This window comes from Macrobrachium nipponense, chromosome 25, assembly GCF_015104395.2.
Source record: "Macrobrachium nipponense isolate FS-2020 chromosome 25, ASM1510439v2, whole genome shotgun sequence".
NCBI lineage: Eukaryota > Metazoa > Arthropoda > Malacostraca > Decapoda > Palaemonidae > Macrobrachium > Macrobrachium nipponense.
In genome coordinates this window covers 15,082,865-15,101,275 of record NC_087214.1, presented here as the reverse complement: position 1 = coordinate 15,101,275, position 18,411 = coordinate 15,082,865, and positions in this window count along the sequence as shown.

Sequence of the window (18,411 nt, the reverse complement as noted above, 5' to 3'; positions counted from 1 at the left end):
CTTTATACTCTACTTTGCATTATATGCACTACGTAGGTCTTATCACCTTGGTATCCAGTCTGTGTCACCTAGGGATTAACCCTATCATCATAACACAGTGGACTTAAATTGTAATTACGTTGCCTTATATCAGTCATTATTACAAAAAGAAACCCACTCTTTAATGTAATTTATTCTTACAGATCACTTATTAATGTCAGTGTTATTTAATAATAATAATTTTGAGTGTTTTAAATGTATTATCATGTAGAGAGAAATCACTAGATTGAATAATGTGTACTACTAAATTTACTTTATTATAATGCAACAAATGTCATAGATGACAAGACAGTGTCGTGGAAAGTTAACAGATTATGCTCCAGTTGGGCGAGGTGGGCATTAATTGTGATACAGGCTGACTTATCACTAAATTACAGAATTTGTAGACAGTTTTATGCTAAATGTACAAAAGCTGAACTCGAAACCCTGGGTATTACTGCCCCTTGAAGAGAACAAGTGTATTGCATTAAAATGGGAAATGCTTCTACCCTGCAATGCCTAACTGTGGTAATAGCGTAAATCAAAGTTAATGCCCACAACCAGACGAATCAAAAGTAGTGATTTATCTACTCCAAGGATGTCTGCTTCATTGGCGCCATAACAAAGCTAGAGCTCTCCAACTTTTGCAATGGCCGCATGTTTACGTTCCATGATCTTACGTAATGTCGAGGTTGGTTCACGACTGCACATTTGTCATTTGAAGTTTAAAATGTGTGCATTGGAAATGCTCGCTCTCTCTCTCTCTCTCTCTCTCTCTCTCTCTCTCTCTCTCTCTCTCTCTCTCTCTCTCTCTCTCTCTTTAAAGCTCCATTAGGGTTATATCCTTGAAGAAATGTTTATAGTTACAGACATTTTAGTATAGATCTTCCTTTATTTGAAGAATTTTTTTTTTTTTTTGATGCTTCTGTTCTGAGGAGATATCCATAGTTCCTTGTGTTGAGACCCAAATTTTTTCTTCCTCATCATCGCCTTTCTAAATTTATATTTTCATTCCATATTCTATTCCTGATAATATATTATCGTGTAACTGCCATTAATTATAATGAGATGTTTCTTAAAAAAATTTTTTAAAGTTATTTATTCATTTATTTTTAAGAATCGAGAGTCGATATAGTTATTTACGCAATGAGTTAAGCAAACTTAACTGGTATCCTATCAGCACGATAATTCACTCCTAATGAACCTAGGAGGCAGACCGTAGCTCCTCCTCTAAGGCCTTTAATTTCCATTCAAAACCGGCATCAATTTCTAGCAAGTCATTCCAAAATGAAATTAGCTCTCCCCTTTATCGATCTCTGCATATCTGCCAAATCTATAACAACAATAAAGATAAAACCATTTCTCCCATTGCAGATTTCAAATATCTTTTTCGTTACTCAAAATTCTAAGTTAGTTACAAAGTTCATGATTAATAAAGTTTTAGTTTTGAGTTTATTTATTTATTTAATTATTTATTTATTTATTTTCAATAACAAAATAAAAACTGAATCAGATCTTCTATTACCATGGCATTTCATTTTGGTGATGTAGCCAACATTTCAATCACCTCCTCGTGCGTTTAAAGCTTTTGGTAAGTATCTAAAAGCTGTCTCCAATCGGGGCACGTTCCGGGTCGTTTGTCGGGTATGTTTGGTAGGCATAACTCCTTTCTACAAATATTTTGATTTCTTAATATCATAAGCAAAGAACTAAAATTGGTAAGCAAGGAAATATGAAAAATAAAGCCATAAAACATAAAGTAAAGTATATAACCAATTGTTATACAAGCAGATTCTCTCTCTCTCTCCTCTCTCTATCTTCTCTCTCTCTCTCTCTCTCTCTCTCTCTCTCTTCTCCTCTACTTCTGACAAGATAATTGATTTGGAAATCTTAAAAAGGACGGACAACTCCTCGTTATAGATATAGATGAATATATAGGCGACAAAGAACAGTGTTTTTTAAAATTCGTAATTCGAAAAATGAACAACGTAAATTATTCCTCTTCCTGGTTTGCCTTTATTCTTCTCAACTACCTTCAAGTAACCAATTTATTTTGGTAATAATGATAAATGTACATTTACAAGTACTGACAAAATAATTAAAATGTTAAAATAAGAAAATAGCTCTAAAATTTAGGAAGAGAGAGAGAGAGAGAGAGCAGGACGGAATAAAAAGATTATTAAAATACCTGGAAATGAAAAACGACCCCTACAATCTTCTAAATATGACCTCAGGGTTTGTCTCAAAGACATTCAATCAACGGTCTGTCACACGCATAAAGTTGTCCTTTTTGTAAAATTGGCATCAGGGCAGATATTTAAACGCCACGCCTTCGTGGTGGTGGTGAAACTAAAATGCTCTCCGGAATACGAGGATTTTGAGGGTTGCTTAATGAAAAAGAACCCGCGCTGGCATAGCGCCAGGTTAATCATAAACAACGACAACTAGGAACCACAATGAACCTTCAATGAACACGTTAGCTGACCTTCGATTCTCTGGTGAATAAAGGACTGTGACTGTTGTTGTTGTTGTTTGAGATTAAGCTGGCCTTATGCCATCACGGGCACTGGCTAACAGGAAGCCCGTAGGTCATATGAATATTTTGCAGTTGGAAAGGTGAATTTAAGGATATGTCGTGAGCCTTTATTAGAATATCAGTGTAATATGCAGGCGGAATATGATTTGCAAAAGTGAAAGGAAATGTGACCATGCGAGGTTACAAACCCCTTTGAACCCTAAGGTTGTACCCAGCAGTAGGAGAAAAAGATCAATAGTAGCGAGTCCTGGCGAGTTGGAGATAGCCAGTAAGGAAATCGAAAAAGTTATCGTAGTAGAAAAAAAAAAAAAAACGCAACTCTCCATGGAGTTCAAGTACCACATTCCATTACTCGACGATAGAAGAAAAACACCGATCGTTAGTGACAGAGATCGATGATAGAAAAACGAAAAATGATCAGCTTCAAAAATAGCAAAACAAAAGTTAGCTACAGCTTAAACGGTAGTTAAGTGACAGTTGAAGAATTCGGTCGTTAGAGATGAGGCGACCGAAAACGGAGGGGAGGGGAAGGTTGTTAATTAGTAGAAAAAGTAGTTAATTGCCAATTAAGTAATTAACAATTAATAGTTGGTGGAGTTCCGTAGAGGTATCTCGGTGTGAGGATATCATCTGGGACACTAATCTCTACATCCTGGACTTCGTGAAGGATTGCAGTTGTTCTTCATATCCAATGTTACAGAAAAGAGCTCTATATATAAATAAATGGAACTCATCGTAGGTTAGCAGGAGCTTACTGACATTGAAGTCTTCCACGAGAATGACGTCGGTCTGAGTTTTGCCATCAGCACTCAGGTTTCGTTTTTAGGTCTTTGTTTTAATTAATGTCCCTCCGTGGGACTGTGACCTATTCTGTTTGAGTTCCTGCTTCGACTTGCAAAACGGGAACTGCTGACGGAGTTTTGGTTTTCATGTCTTCTTCTTCAACTAGCGATTCTTTGGTCTGGGTTCCCATTTCAGTTCCACTAGTAAAACAGGAACTACTGGCGGTGTGGGGAATGAACTTAGGGGTCGGGGAAATATGCATAAGATCTTAGGGGTCTGAGGGGGTGATTTTAGGGGAGGTTGAGGAGCAGGAGGTTGGAGGTAAAGAAAGGATGAGGGGTTGGAGATGTAATGCCAGGGTTTGGGAGGTTGTGCAATGGAAGGTTGAGGAATTTGCGGTGGAGGAGGCAGATTCGTCATCGGGTCTATTCTCGGCTTATTGGAGGTCTTCTTGGTGGCGATGGCTGGCGTTCTCGAGGTCTTGCAGGCGGTGGGGGGATGCCCTTCATCCTCCAAATCTTCTCCACTCTGACGGGGCATCCCTTAAACCATGCATGGTGGGACTGGTGACAGTTTGGGCATGGGCAACAGTGTGGCCCTTTGCTTTAAACTTTTCAAGGCAAACGTCGGTCTCATGACGCTGACTGCAAGTCCCGCAGTCCTGTTTGGCGGTACACTCCCTCTTGTGATGCCCAAACCTCTGGCACTTTAAACACCTGAGAGGTTCGGGAATAAAGGCTTCAGTTTGGTATCTTCGGAGGATCCCAAGGTCTATAAAGGCTGGTATGTCGCCTTTGAAGGTGGCTTCCACTTTCAAGGTTTTCTCTTCTGCCTTGTCCTTTTCATTCTTTACTGTACACCGTGTAGTAGTCATTATGCCTGGCATTTGCAAAATCCGTTCCATAGTTATGTACAGACGGCCAACAAAGAATTGGCGTAGTTTCTTAATTCATTGTTCGTTATGGAAATATTGCCATATGCAGGTGCCAGAATATTTACTTAACAATAAATAAAATTTCCTTTCAAAGGTGCTATACTTGAAATAAATGACATTAGAACTGAGTAGACTTATTCAACGTATGAAAGATAATTATTTTGCAAAGTAAGGAAAATATATACCGATGGGTCCACCGTCCACGATTTCTAATTTTATTTTCAACTCTAGCTTCGTAACAGCATTCCGAAGATTTTGAAGTTGGCTTTGCTGCCGCTCGAGTCTTGACTCAACATATCGTACTGCACTGAAGTGTTGTCATTTCGTCTCCTAGAGCCGATAAATAATACATCAAGGCGTTAACATTCTTTGAAAACGATGTTTAGTTAAACTAATTTTGTCCTTTGATCAATAAAATAATTTGCATGACACGTTTAGTGGGCCTAAATTGGACTTCTGATTTTCCCACATGATAAGCCTAGGTCTATTTTCAGCAGCATACTCTCTCGGATACGTAATATTATGAATATTAAATCGTACAATATAATATATATCTATATATATATATATATATATATATATATAATATATATTATATTATATAAATCTGCTTTATTTGACTATTCCCGTTATTCTTGTTTTATTAGCCATGTTCGCCTTTCTTCTTATCCTTTTAATAATTGCTTAACATAATTAACTCAGACCTAGCTATTCAAAGTCAAAAAGCAATTATAAAAAATCAAACGAATATAATTCTTTCTTATTTTTATCGAATTCCTTGCATATCATCCTGTTTCATTTGGACACCTTGGAAAGCTGTGGGAGTCAAAACTGACGAATACATTAAGAAAGGCTTACTTTCCTTAAAGCTTTCTTAGGATGATCTTTCTGTAGCTATTCATTTCTTTTAAATAGAAATTAATTCAAATTAGTTCACATGTATAACTACTAGACCTACTTACATAAGCATATTATAAGCAGCTGAAAGAATAAGAAATAGGAAAGGTGACGTTCTCGTTTAAGTCTATTTCATGTTTTTTTTGTTTTTTTCTCTCAAGAAAAACCTACTGCTTTAATCAAGGGTTGCTCTTTGACGGCTACAGGGTGTAACACGAGGGTATGCACACATTTTTGTGGAATGAAAGATAAAGTTTCTTTGAACAGAAAATGTTTTACAAACATGTATTTTAAGGCGTCCGTTGTCGGTGCGGGGAATTTTAAAATAACCGTTATCATTAGTGATGCTTTCACGAGGTGGAGTTCGTAGTGAGAAGTCGGATCTAGTCGCTGAGATGTAGAAGAGAGCGGAGCGGAGGTGGCTTATAGGAGTGATGGAAGGATTAGGCCGATGTTAGTAAAGTATCTCCCAATAAAATGTATTCTTTAGGTTTTGAAGAAAAAAAAATGCATGCATCATTGAAACCGTGTCCCTCCCTATCCGTGGTAATCACTGGCCACCGATAAAAAAAAAGAAAAAAAGTAAGCCTAACTGAATCTCTCATCCATCAAAGATAAGTTTGCTTATTCATTAGACAACTATCAGACTTCAAGTGTAGATTTAAAAATCTCTTCCTCTCCATCTAAAGTATTCATCAGACACCAGTCATAAGCGTAAAGCTAGTTATGATCCCTGGTTCAGCAATGTCGTGACGAGGCACTAGAATTCAAAGTTCACAAATGAATGTTGCTCAGCAACATTTTCACTACTGTATTGTCTTGCTCTCATGTGGTGCTTTCGAGGTATTCCACCTCTAGGCCCATGTTCTAAACTTTGCCGTCCTTTAAACAATTTTATTCATCTATGTATGATTCTCTCCGGTTTATTAAGCTTTCTTGATATCTCTCCAACAGAAACTTGCACCGAATGCAGTGCAATAATTCTCTCGCTCATCGAAGGATGTTTCTTAGACCGATAAATGACACATTGACATTAGATACCCGTGCACATAACATCAAAAGCAATAGAGTGAGGTCGCCTAGTTCACATTGTTAAGATATCGGTTTTTTTTTTCTTTTTGTTTTTAAATTTGATAGCATTTTGTGAGATTCCAATGTTTTCTGTAAAATTTAACAAATGGAATAGTTCAACTACCTTCAACTTAATATTGAAATGATAATTTAAGGACTATGTTTATGCGATACTACTAGTGATAGGTGTCTCCTATCTATTTGGTAATGCATATCTATGGTTGTGATATGACGTTTTTTATCACTTCGTTTCGTTCACGTCAATTTTGCTATATGGAAAATAGTTTTACACAATAACATAACATAATGTTCTAAAGATATCAGTGACTGTTTTTAATGTCATTACACATGATTTCATCCATCTTTGAAAAGAAAAATAGATAAATAAGGCATGAATCGTGCGTCAGGCAGGTGAACGAAAAATTATGAAACTCTGCCACGAGTTTTTTGGCCGACAGTACTTCTGGACTTTGCAAATCGACCCCTTCGACATCTTTGCAGCTGTGTCCAACAGGAGGCACGAGGGATCCTTCTTAAAGAGCTCTGCAGACTGTTGATCTTTCAGGGAAATTGTATATTCCCCTCTCAGGTTCGGTCTGGGTTGGCAGTTTCGCTTCTGGGTATTTCTTTTCGAGTGCCAACACAGCAGCATAGGACGTTTGGTCTTGCAAAGTCACTGCTCTGAATTTCGGAAGTGCTGGAAAGTCGATGTTGATGGTCATAAGAGGTGCTGTAGATGTCGAGGACTTTGAAAAGTTGATAACGCTCATAAGAGCTTTTTCCCGCTTCTTATGGACTTTCTGGAAGCCCTGTTCGTCGTGGGAGGGCGGGTCCACCTGCTGGGGACCAGGAGACGTCGGTCGCTCCTCTGCTATCGTCGAGAAATATCCATGACAGCCTCAGTAGACTGCCGACAAAGTAAACCGCAAGAGAGTCTTCTATAATAACTGAAAATTATTACGCAAGACGACTGTGACTGACCCGATCTTCTCATTCTGCTCTGGGTGCGTCAGGTGAGAGGAGCTCTGCCTAGTCCTGTTATTAGACCTAGACCTATACAGTGAGTCAAAATGGACAGCTGCAACCTAGTTAATGAAGGTGAATTAGTGAGAATTTATTAAGAAGGACTAATGCCTTTTTGTTTTAACTATTGTTAATGAATAATATGCAGTTAAGTTTAGAAGTTAATTAATACAGTTTTGTCAGGATGTTCCCTAGGCATAACTCAGACACTTACAGAGAGAATATGTAGTAAATGGTATTTTTTTCAAAATGTGTCTATATGTGATTTATTATCAGTTTCATGATGAATGTGACGCTCATGGGAATAAGGCTGAGTGATGTAACTGTTATTTTCCTTACAATTGCATAATGTATAACATACTTTTACAATATGCTTCACATGTGACGTCACAAGGAATGACTATTATTTTTCAGTGGTATCAGTCATGTTTAATGAAATTTGTTGTATTAGGATTAACATGCTTCAAAAAAAGGTAATGTGACCAATATTTGTTTAAAAACATACCTTTAGATGAATGTTTTTAAACATTACCTGAATTAAATTAATCCTCACTCATGGATTAGGTTTTTAATTTTTCATTTGTAAGCCCTTAACATAATCGTAATTTTACAGCCTCATATATTTTATAGGAATTATGAAAGACTCTTTCGTCCTCGAGAATTTTATTCAATAATATATTTGAAGTTCGTTTATATAGACGTAATATTATATACTTAGTATATTTCAGAGGAATTAGTGAAACTTGCTGTCAATCATTTCTTGTATTGATCTCACATAAATTATGAGAGAGAGAAAGAGAATTCCTTGATTAGTTTTATATAGGCTGGCGCTTGCATATATCTGTAGTACTCCCCCCCCCTCCCCCCCCACCCCCCCCCCCCCCCTCACTCTCTCTCTCTCCCGTGTGCTGCCTTGTATATGCCAAAAACTGTTTGTTGCAACCGAACTCAGTGGGCCTATACCAACACGTTTTTGTACATGTGCACAACAAAATAACTTGCGTGTTATGTAATTGATAACCTATATCATCTGGAGATTCTTTCAGTCATATATATGATGGATAAGAATCAAATAGACCTATATCAATCATTTAAGTGAGTCGACAACGAAACAAGATACTGAACTACAATAATAAATCAAATTGGAAAAACAATTCGAAGAAATATACAGTTTACACTGCAAGTTAAAGAATTATTGCAAATTATAATTATATATTTACATGCTCGTAACCTTATAGACACATTTTAGGGGAATTATGAAGAATTCCTTCGTCCTCAGTTTTATTTAGATATTGTCATATTACCATAATCTTATAGATTTCCATTACAGTTGTTATAGAAACTTGCTTTGTCAGTTTTATTCAACATTATTGTAATTATATATATATATTTATATTATGCTGAGTTAGGCCTACATTACACCAGAAAGAAGAAGGCAAGTCGAGGAAACCTCCAACGCGTCGGGAACCCAGCATCCCAGCTCTTAAAAAAAAAAAATTATAGTACTAGGTATCTTTCTTACTCCCCAATTACTCCAGACTATCACTACAACAGACTCCCGGCTCTCGTTCACTCCCTTTTTACTCCAACCTGCTGCCCTGAAGGAGACAAAGTCTGGAGGGAGGAACTGCAACGGGTCAGGAGGCGTCTTTTTCAATAAAATATGGAGTTTCTGTCAAGGTTGTATTGTTTTGAAGCTCTGAGCAATTTTGTTGTGGATGCTGCTGACCGTTGGAGGAAAGGTTTAAAACAAATAGAACAGAACAAAAATGCTACAACATACAGTTTATAATTAGGGGAAAAGTAAACAAGATTAAATAGGAGAGAGAAAAATTTACTGTGCCTGTAACCTCCAGTAGGTCTAGTTCCTCCCACGGAGCAATTCAAATTTGTACGGAGGAGCCGTTGCCAGACTCCCAGGTTTTAAGGAAGAAATTATCATACGGTTAGGATACCTATTATAGATGTAGCTCTGCCCCTTTTCCTCGGAATTTATGTTGTGCATTAATTGGTTGATTGTGGGTTACCTGGCGTCACAACTACTAGGGTCACTGACGCCGAATAATGTGCATTAAGAATAGGACTCCTGAAGGCAGACTGATCTTCAGGGTGAATGTATCGCTAACCACCCCTAAAGCATCAAAATAAAAATAAAAAAAAAACATTGAAATATACCTCATATAACAGACAATTGTTTTAAGGAACACATATTGAATTATCTTTTCCATACGTGTGTATTGTATGCTGCCAGTCATTGCCGATTGGTAACTTGGAGTATCTTAGAAAAAAAAGTCACAAATTAGTCTTTATTCACATATATCCGGCAACATACTATGATTCATTGTAAAGAAAATAAGTCACTATATCTTTAATGTGCTTTGAAACAGACATTGTCAGATTTTACTAATAAAGTTCTATAAAAAAAATGTTTTCAATTTGATACTTCATGAAAAGTAACATTTTTTAGATCTATATTAGAAAAAATACTGCACTTCATTTACATAATAAGTAGAATATTACCACAATATTACAAGATTATATACCTGCAATAATTACAAATTATTATTGATTACAGAAAGAAAAAAAATTAAAATCAAAATCAATATCCTTTTTACTGAAAAGTAGTATTTGATGATTTCAGTGTTACAATAACACAAGGGGACGACAATTAGTGTTACATTGAATGTTACGTTTAGTCTGTCGTATTACAATCACAGTGTCCAGAACTGCAGTTGTAACAAGTGAATAAGTAAGTAAGTTTAAAGTTCGCAACAAGCATCTGTCGGTGGTCAGTCTTAATGGGTCGTTAAGTGTTTATCGGCATCGGGGTTCTTGAGGCGACTTCGACGTTAGGTTGAGCGGTTGGGGTCATTACCCTGTGAGTTTCCAAGGAACATTGAATTAACTGTGTGGTCCTGACTCCTGTAGTGTCCCCTTGAGGTATTTGCTTTACCTTTTGACCTGAGAGGACCCGGTACCAATTTCGACTGTGACCGTTTAGTGTATTTTGTTCCAGTAAGTGCTTTTATATTTATACTGTATTTTTGGTTATGGTGATATTTTTTAAATTAAAAGTGAATGCTGTATTCGGTGTAGTTACTTTAATACTAATTCTGTTCACGATACAAGTATGGTGTTCATGATAACGGTAATGAGTAAGGTTTTGTTAATGTCGGTCTTTGCCAAATTAATTCAGGCTTTGCTAATTTTTTTATTTATTTATTTTTAGCTGAGAGGTAAAATGGGTGAAAGAAGAGTGAAGGCAGTTAGTTATTTAACCATGGTAGAGTTTTTTTTTAATTAAAATTCCATTTCAAATATCAATTATATACAAACTTTTCATAATATCAAAAATATAACATACTAAATACATTATTTATATGAATTCAAATAACATTCACGTACTTGTGAAATGTTTTTCAAGTTCACATGCATTTAATAATACCCATTATGTGTACTTTATTTTACATTTTAACATTGAAATTATTTGACTTGGTAACATATCTTCTCTGCTATACCACAAACAATTTACATACTCAATAATAAGTACGTATACTTAATGTACTTTTCTTCTTTTCTTTATAATCGAAAGCCAACATCAATACTTTTATTGAATACTGAACCTTTATGTCACATACCTCTTCAATCAAATTCTGGAACCACTTCCAAATTTTAACATATTTACAAAAATAAAGAACATGCAGATGGTTTTCATTTTCCATACATTTATTGCAAAAATTATCAGCAATTTTCAATATCTCAAGTCTTTCCTTAGTAGCCAAAGATTCATACAAAAATCTATACATAATACTACTTTGATAGGAGTCAACGAATTTGCATAATAGGTTACTCCATATATTGCCCCAGTTATGCTACGGGTACCTCTCAATTACAATGGGCTTATGGGTTGGCATCAAATACTGATAAATATTCTTACTTTTGACGTATGGAAAATTAGGCATTCTCACTAATTTCTTTAAATTACCAATAATTATATTATAAAAGGGAGTAGCAACATAAGACATATTAAGGCAATCTTCTACAACCCACAACAAATTTATTCTAATACATGTGTAATATAAGGCTAATTCTCGTCCATAACTATCAAATAACATAATATTCAAGAACGTAATTGTTAAAATAGCTGCTGCTTTATAAAACTCATTAATAACCCCAATACCACCTTCTGTTTTTGGCAGATACAAGGAATCCCTTTTAATTGGTTGGTAAGTTCCACACCACAAATACCGGAAAACAGATTGTTCTATAATTTTTGCTTTCTCTTTCCCTAATGGAAATACATGACACATGTACCAGACTTTACTTAAAATAAGGGCATTTACAATAATAGACTTTTGATATAAAGACAAGTATAGAGTCGAAAGCATATTTATTTTTACCTTAACTTTATTGATTAAAGCATCCCAGTTCTCATCTACCATTTCCTTATCATTGGTTATCAATATGCCTAGTACCTTACACTTATTTTTCTGTTGTATCCAATCAAGTGGCCATACATTTTTGTCCTTCCAATTACCTGAACCCAGGACAAAAGTCTTATCTCTATTTAGTTCTGCACCAGTAGCTAGCTCAAATTGCTTTATAATATTAAATACTACTTTAATACTTTTTTCTTTACTAACAAAAACTGAGCTGTCCTCAGCAAAACCTACAACAGAACACTGGAACCCATTAGGGTAGGTTCACTGGCAACAATTTCATTGCTTTTGTTTGTAATTTGTTTGTATAAAAGATTTCTTGAAAAACAATATATATGCTATCATTGACATCGGACATCCTTGCCTTATGGGATCTCTCAAACCGGAAAAAAAAAGCCAGCTAAACTAATCCCCATTTACAACCAAAACCTTGACACTTAAAGCATTCCAGTTAATAATAACATTCTAATTTTCATGATAACTCACTAAAACCCATCCGTGAGAGTGTTTTAAACATGAAACTCAAATTAACTTTATCGAACGCCTAATCCAATCCAGGTTAATTAGAGCACAATCCAAATTATTTTCATTTGCATAATAAGTTACATCCCTAATTAGAGTATTACATTTCACTATTGATCTTCCCTTAACCGAACAAAATTGTTCTCGTGATATAACTTTATGAAGGACACTTTTTAATCTATTGGCCAAAATTTTGGCAATGCATTTGTAAACCGTATTCAGTAAAGAAATAGGTCTCCAGTTTTTTAAACACAATAAATCACCACTTTTAGGTACTAATTTCAAGATACTCTTTTTTTTGGCTTTTTCCTAATTCAAGGTCTAAATCTATCGCAAATTTAATAATTTCAGAGAACTCTGACTTAATTACTTTCCATGTCTTTAAATAGAATTCCAGAGGAAGACCATCTTCACCGGGAGTTCCGCCTTTATTCATCATCTTTAACGTATTTAATACCTCATCGACAGAGACCTTTCTACATAACATTTCATTGTCCTCATCAGTTATTGTGCTCCCTATACAATTAAGGAAACTATTTTGTAGCTGTTCATCAGTTTTTCATAGTGATCCTTTACATGACAGACTATCGCCTCTGTGTTGTCGAGCGTCACACCGCTTTCTAACCTCAGTTGCCTAATACTATTTCGCTTCCCTCTTGAGTTTCTCTCTACCTAATAAATTTGCAGATAATCTCTCTCATTTTATTCTCTCTTCTGTCCTTAACCTAACCTTTATACCTTCACATATTTCATCTTTTATTGATTTCATTCTATCTTTTATAGCCTTCATCTCTTCAAATTTATTGTAACCTACAGAGGCTTTACTTGATAAGTATTAAAGATAATTTTGCAAAAATTTTAGAGTGCCATACTTCTCTTGTAAAGCTTGTTTAGACAGTCTTATGAAAAACACTTTTAATTTTGGTTTCACAAATGTATCCCACCATTCCATAATGTTGGAGTATTTAATTCTTTCCTTTTTTAAAAAGTGCCATAATCTTTCAAATTTCTCCATGAAGTCGTCCCTCTCCAATAATGAAACATTTAACTTCCATATTCCTCTACCTATTTTACAACGATTATTCAGCAGAAATTGTTAATATCATATTATGGTCTGTTAAGATAATGGAATATTTTTACAATTCTTAATATAACTATACAAATCAGTCACATACACTCGGTCAATTCTTGAAGCATAATTACCTAGAATGTACGTATATTCGGGAATATTGTTCATTGAAAACCAAGCGTCTTTCAATCTCAAATGCTGTACTAAAGATTTAAGACCTTTTGATACATACCTCTCATTACCTGTACTGACATCTCTACCCGAAAGTACGCAATTGAAGTCACCAGCAAAAATCAAATTTGATATGTTGTTCCTTAAATAATACAAAATATCCACAGAGAACAAGTTCTCCCTCTCTCTTTTTACTTGAGCCTGATGGTGCGTATACATTCAATAAGGAGAGGTTTATATCATTATACCGTATCCTTGTGAATAATGTTTCCAGTGTCCTTTTCACTGTTAATTACTGAAATATTTGACTTTTTATTAAACAGAAAACACGTGCCACCTTTAAAGCTAGTAGGCATATTCATTACAACCTCAAAGTAGTCCTCTAAATAGTTTATCCTATTCACATCTCTAATATTATGTTCTTGAAGAAATAATACATCAATTTTATATTGATCAACTAACATCTTTACTTTCAACTGCTTATTAAGCTCATTTAAACCACAAATATTTAATGAAGCAGTGACTAAAGCCATTTTTAAGGAAATATTAAAATAAATACATACCAATTATTTACCTATTTTAGCCAGTTCAGAACATTTATTTTTACCATTATTATTATCATCATCCTCATGTTTGTGTTTACCAGAGTTCTGATCACTAAATAGACCATGATCTAATACATTATCAACAAACATATCCTGGCTTTCATTTAAGGGGTTTGACAACTCAGGAAAAACGAAACATTCTCCTTCGCTATTCTTCAATACTTTTAAGTTTTTCTGTCCATTGTCCTTTTTAATTGTAATTTTTTACACCTGAACTGTCGTTAACAGTTGCTTGCCATTTTTGTCGTACTGGTATTTGACTTTTATCTCCGTTCCTACTCTTATTACCCTTTTCTTTAGTTGTATTGTTGCCTCTCTTTCCACTCCCTATTAAGGTTTCCTCAGGAATATTCCTCATAGACTCAACACCCATACCATTTTCACCTTTACCCTTTCCTTCTTTATGAAGTTTTTCCGTTGAAAATTTGCTCGTCTTCTTCACTGTTGACTATTTCTTCGGTTACGATTTGCATGTTGTCTTCGTATTCCACCTTTCTTCCGTTTATAATTTCTTCATTGTGCACATCTTCTCCTTCTGTTTCTACTTGCACAATTTCATCAGGAGATAACTGCAAAGGAGCACATATCTCGTCGCCACTGTCTTCACTCATTCGATAATCTTCATTCCCCTCCTCTAATCCTTCTTCCTTATTTATTTTTTTTCCTTCTTGGTTTTCCAGAGTGTTTCCTCTTGGACCTTTGTCAGCTGCACTATTTGTGTATACATCGGTTTCATCTTCACTAATATCAATTCCTCTTTGGCTATCATTTACCTCTTGTCCCTCAATGTTATTTCCTTCTCTTGTTTGTTCTCTGTTATCACCATTATCCTTCTCTGATTTATTGTCATTTCTTTGCCTGCTTATGTCAGGAAAGTCTTTTTCATTCCACATACTAGTTCCTTCCATAATATCGATGTTACAATCTTTCACTAGATGGCCTTCTTGTCCGCATCTGTAACAGGTTCTTTTCTACCCATTATATAATATACTTAAGTTAAAACCAGACACACTTATCGATGAAGGGATATTGTCTCTAATCTTCATCTTTATTGTCCGTATCCCATTCAGCAGGCCTTTCAGGGGTCCCATACTGAATCTGTTGCTTCTTATTGAATCCACTTTTCCATACCTGCTCATAATGTTTATTATCAATTCATCAGACAATTCAAAGGGTGCATTCCTTATCGATACATATGTATACGAGGTACTTATATTCACAACTTTCACACTATCTACTTCACTTATCTTGATCTGCTTATCCTCAAATTGTCTTGCTATTTCCAAGAATTTGTTCTCTGAGCTGAACTTAACTACTACTTTATTCCTGCTCACATTCTGTACACCTAAGATGTCAGCAATATCAAGTTTCAATTCTCTGAATAACACAATACATACATTTTCGATGGACATATAACCTCCCAGGAATTGTAAACCAATGGAGTCCTTTCTCCTTAAAAAGCTTGGAAACGAATCCATGTTGTTTTAGTACTGTATCTCATAAAACAACAAAGAGAACGGATAAACTTTATCATAAAAAACGGACCTTTCCCAAGGCAAACGCCTTGGGGTATAAACAAACGTTTCCAAGTACCCCGTCTATTTTAGTCTCTATTTGGCACTATTCCTGTACTTCTAAACGTTTCCAATTAAGTCTGTGTACTCACATCACTTCACGATGCTCCATGCATTGTTATCAGTGCTTGAGTACATTACATCACCAAAAAATAAAGGCTAAAGTACAGAGCGAATGCAAACACGGGATCCTGTGACGATGCCTTCTTCTTCTCATAAAGTCTAAGTCACATTCGGATGGTAGAAATGATTTCCTTTTTCTTCAGTTATTATTACAACAATGGGTTGTAGTCGTGGGATATTTACATGTATTCATTCTCAGTCGCAAAGATTAAAGTTTGACCGATATTTTAGTTAACTTCATCTTTACTGTCAAGTGATTTCCCTCGCCTCTCAACTAGTACTAATCAATGGAAAGGTGGTGCTATCTTAATATAGCGTACGTGCATATCTCTCTCTCTCTCTATAACTATATTCTTTTGTAATTCGCTCTTCAGATAGTTCTCCATTACACGGCTTTTTGGATAGGCATGGAGCCAGGAGAGAGAGAGAGAGAGAGAGAGAGAGAGAGAGAGAGAGAGAGAGAGAGAGAGAGAGAGAGAGAGAGAGCTCTTCTATCACTTAAAAAGTAGGAATAAAAAAAATAAAATGATAACAGAACATGTACATATATTACCTCCACCTACGTCAATCCCTTATGGTTAGTCATGTATACTTATCGACCAAAAACCGGTTACTACCTACAGGTGTGTCGGCAGGACCCAAACGAAATCTGGGCCGTTTGAAACAAGGGCTCAAAGCCGGCACCTTCCCCCACCCCACCCACCTCCAACCAGGTCCCTCCTCCCCAAAATATCACATCATCAATCTTTGCACTTTGTCAAAAACCGAACAGAGTTTTGCAGCTTTAAAAAATTAGCCTTACTATCTGACGTCGCAGCGATCAGGCAAAACATCTGTGTAAGAGTCTCTCTCTCTCTCTCTCTCTCTCTCTCTCTCTCTCTCTCTCAGTTTCTCGTTGGAAGAGTGGTTTTCGCGCTCGGCTGCCAATACGGTGGTCCGAAGATAGATTCTCGGCTCGGCCAACGCGGAATCAGAGGAATTTATTTCTGATGATAAAATTCACTTCTCGATATAATGTGGTTCGGATCCCACAATAAGCTGCAGCTCCCGTTGCTGGATGACCAATTGGTTCCTAGCCATGTAGAAATATCTAATCCTTCGGGCCAGCCCTAAGAGGTAGAGAGCTGTTAATCAGCTCAGTGGTCTGGTAAAACTAAGATATACTTTCTCTCTCTCTCCTCACGTTGTTTCTAGTATATATAACAACTAATTATGGAATTTCACACGAAGAGAGAGGGAGATAAATATCACTACTCTTCCTTCCGCCAAGTGTGAGCGTCTCAAGTTCCGTTGAGACGAGATACCATGTCCTACTCAGTTCATGTATTTATTCATTAACGGATGGAAATGCATAATAAAATAAAAGTATGGTTGTACTTCCCTAATGGCCAGTTAAGGCAGGCCGAGGTGGCGAGGTCCCCAGGCAGGCCGAGGGGGTCGAGGTCCCAGCAAGGCTTGGTGGGGGGGGGGGGGGGGGGGGGGGGGGGGGTTGTTGCTGGCACAATCAAAATTTGTTTGGATACACACTTGAACAGTCTGCGCCTTTGCATACTGGGTCCTCATGGTGCATTAGATCACTTCCTCGTGATATGTGTTCCCTGCAGCCTGCAAGTTCGTAGTCAACCCCTCTCCCCCCCACCCCACCCCACCCCGGTCTCCACCAATTGGACAGCATGGCTCCATCATCCCACAAAAATAAAGCTGTTTTTTCCACAGAATCCGAGGACGTTGGCCAGAAACACACAGGGTAGATGTACATCGTCTAAACTCAATATATAGCGGTAATAATAATGGTTATTAATATCCTTTTGTAATTAGCGATCAAGTTCAAGGGAAACGCCCCCCAGCACCAGATTCTCCCTGACAACAAATATGAACAAAAGCAAATGTTGCTCTTCTTCGAATTCTTTTTGGTAAAAAGTAATGCTTTATAACGGCCCTCCAGAAAACTATGATGGATAGAAGCTGGCCCAATTCATGGCATATAACAGTATCATCGGTAAAGAAACTTTAGGGGGTAAAATCTCTTTGCATTCAAAGCGATTCTCGACCATAATGAAGGTGGTGCATAGCATAGTTCTTCATGCGCACATTCTGAACGGGGTTTTAAGGAAGGAAAATTACGCGTCATAATAGAGTTTCTCGAGTAATGGACGAGCAGGATTGCAATTTGCTATCGTCATTTAGGGAGAAGTTAACATTAAATAATTGAATTTGTAGTGTGGAGAGAGAGAGATTCCACTAGTTTCGTTAAAGTCGTGAAATCATCAACATTTATATGTATACGTATTTTCAAAACTTACTTCAACGGAATCATTTGGATGGGAGAATATTATGGTAATAATATCGGACGTCGTATAACTAGATGAATAGACAGTTTGTGTGTGTGTACCAGTTCTCTCTCTCTCTCTCTCTCTCTCTCTCTCTCTCTCTCTCTCTCTCTCTCTCTCTCTCTCTCGTCGTACAGACTAAATGTCACTAACACCCATTTGCGTTTTAGGAGAAAAAACAAATCTTAAGTCATGAATATTGCAAATAAATAACTTTTTTATTCGTCTAATTGTCATGCTACTTGTAGTATATAATTTGGTAACACGCTGTGGGTAAACATGGATGCACAGCTCCAATAATTACCTTCATTATGCC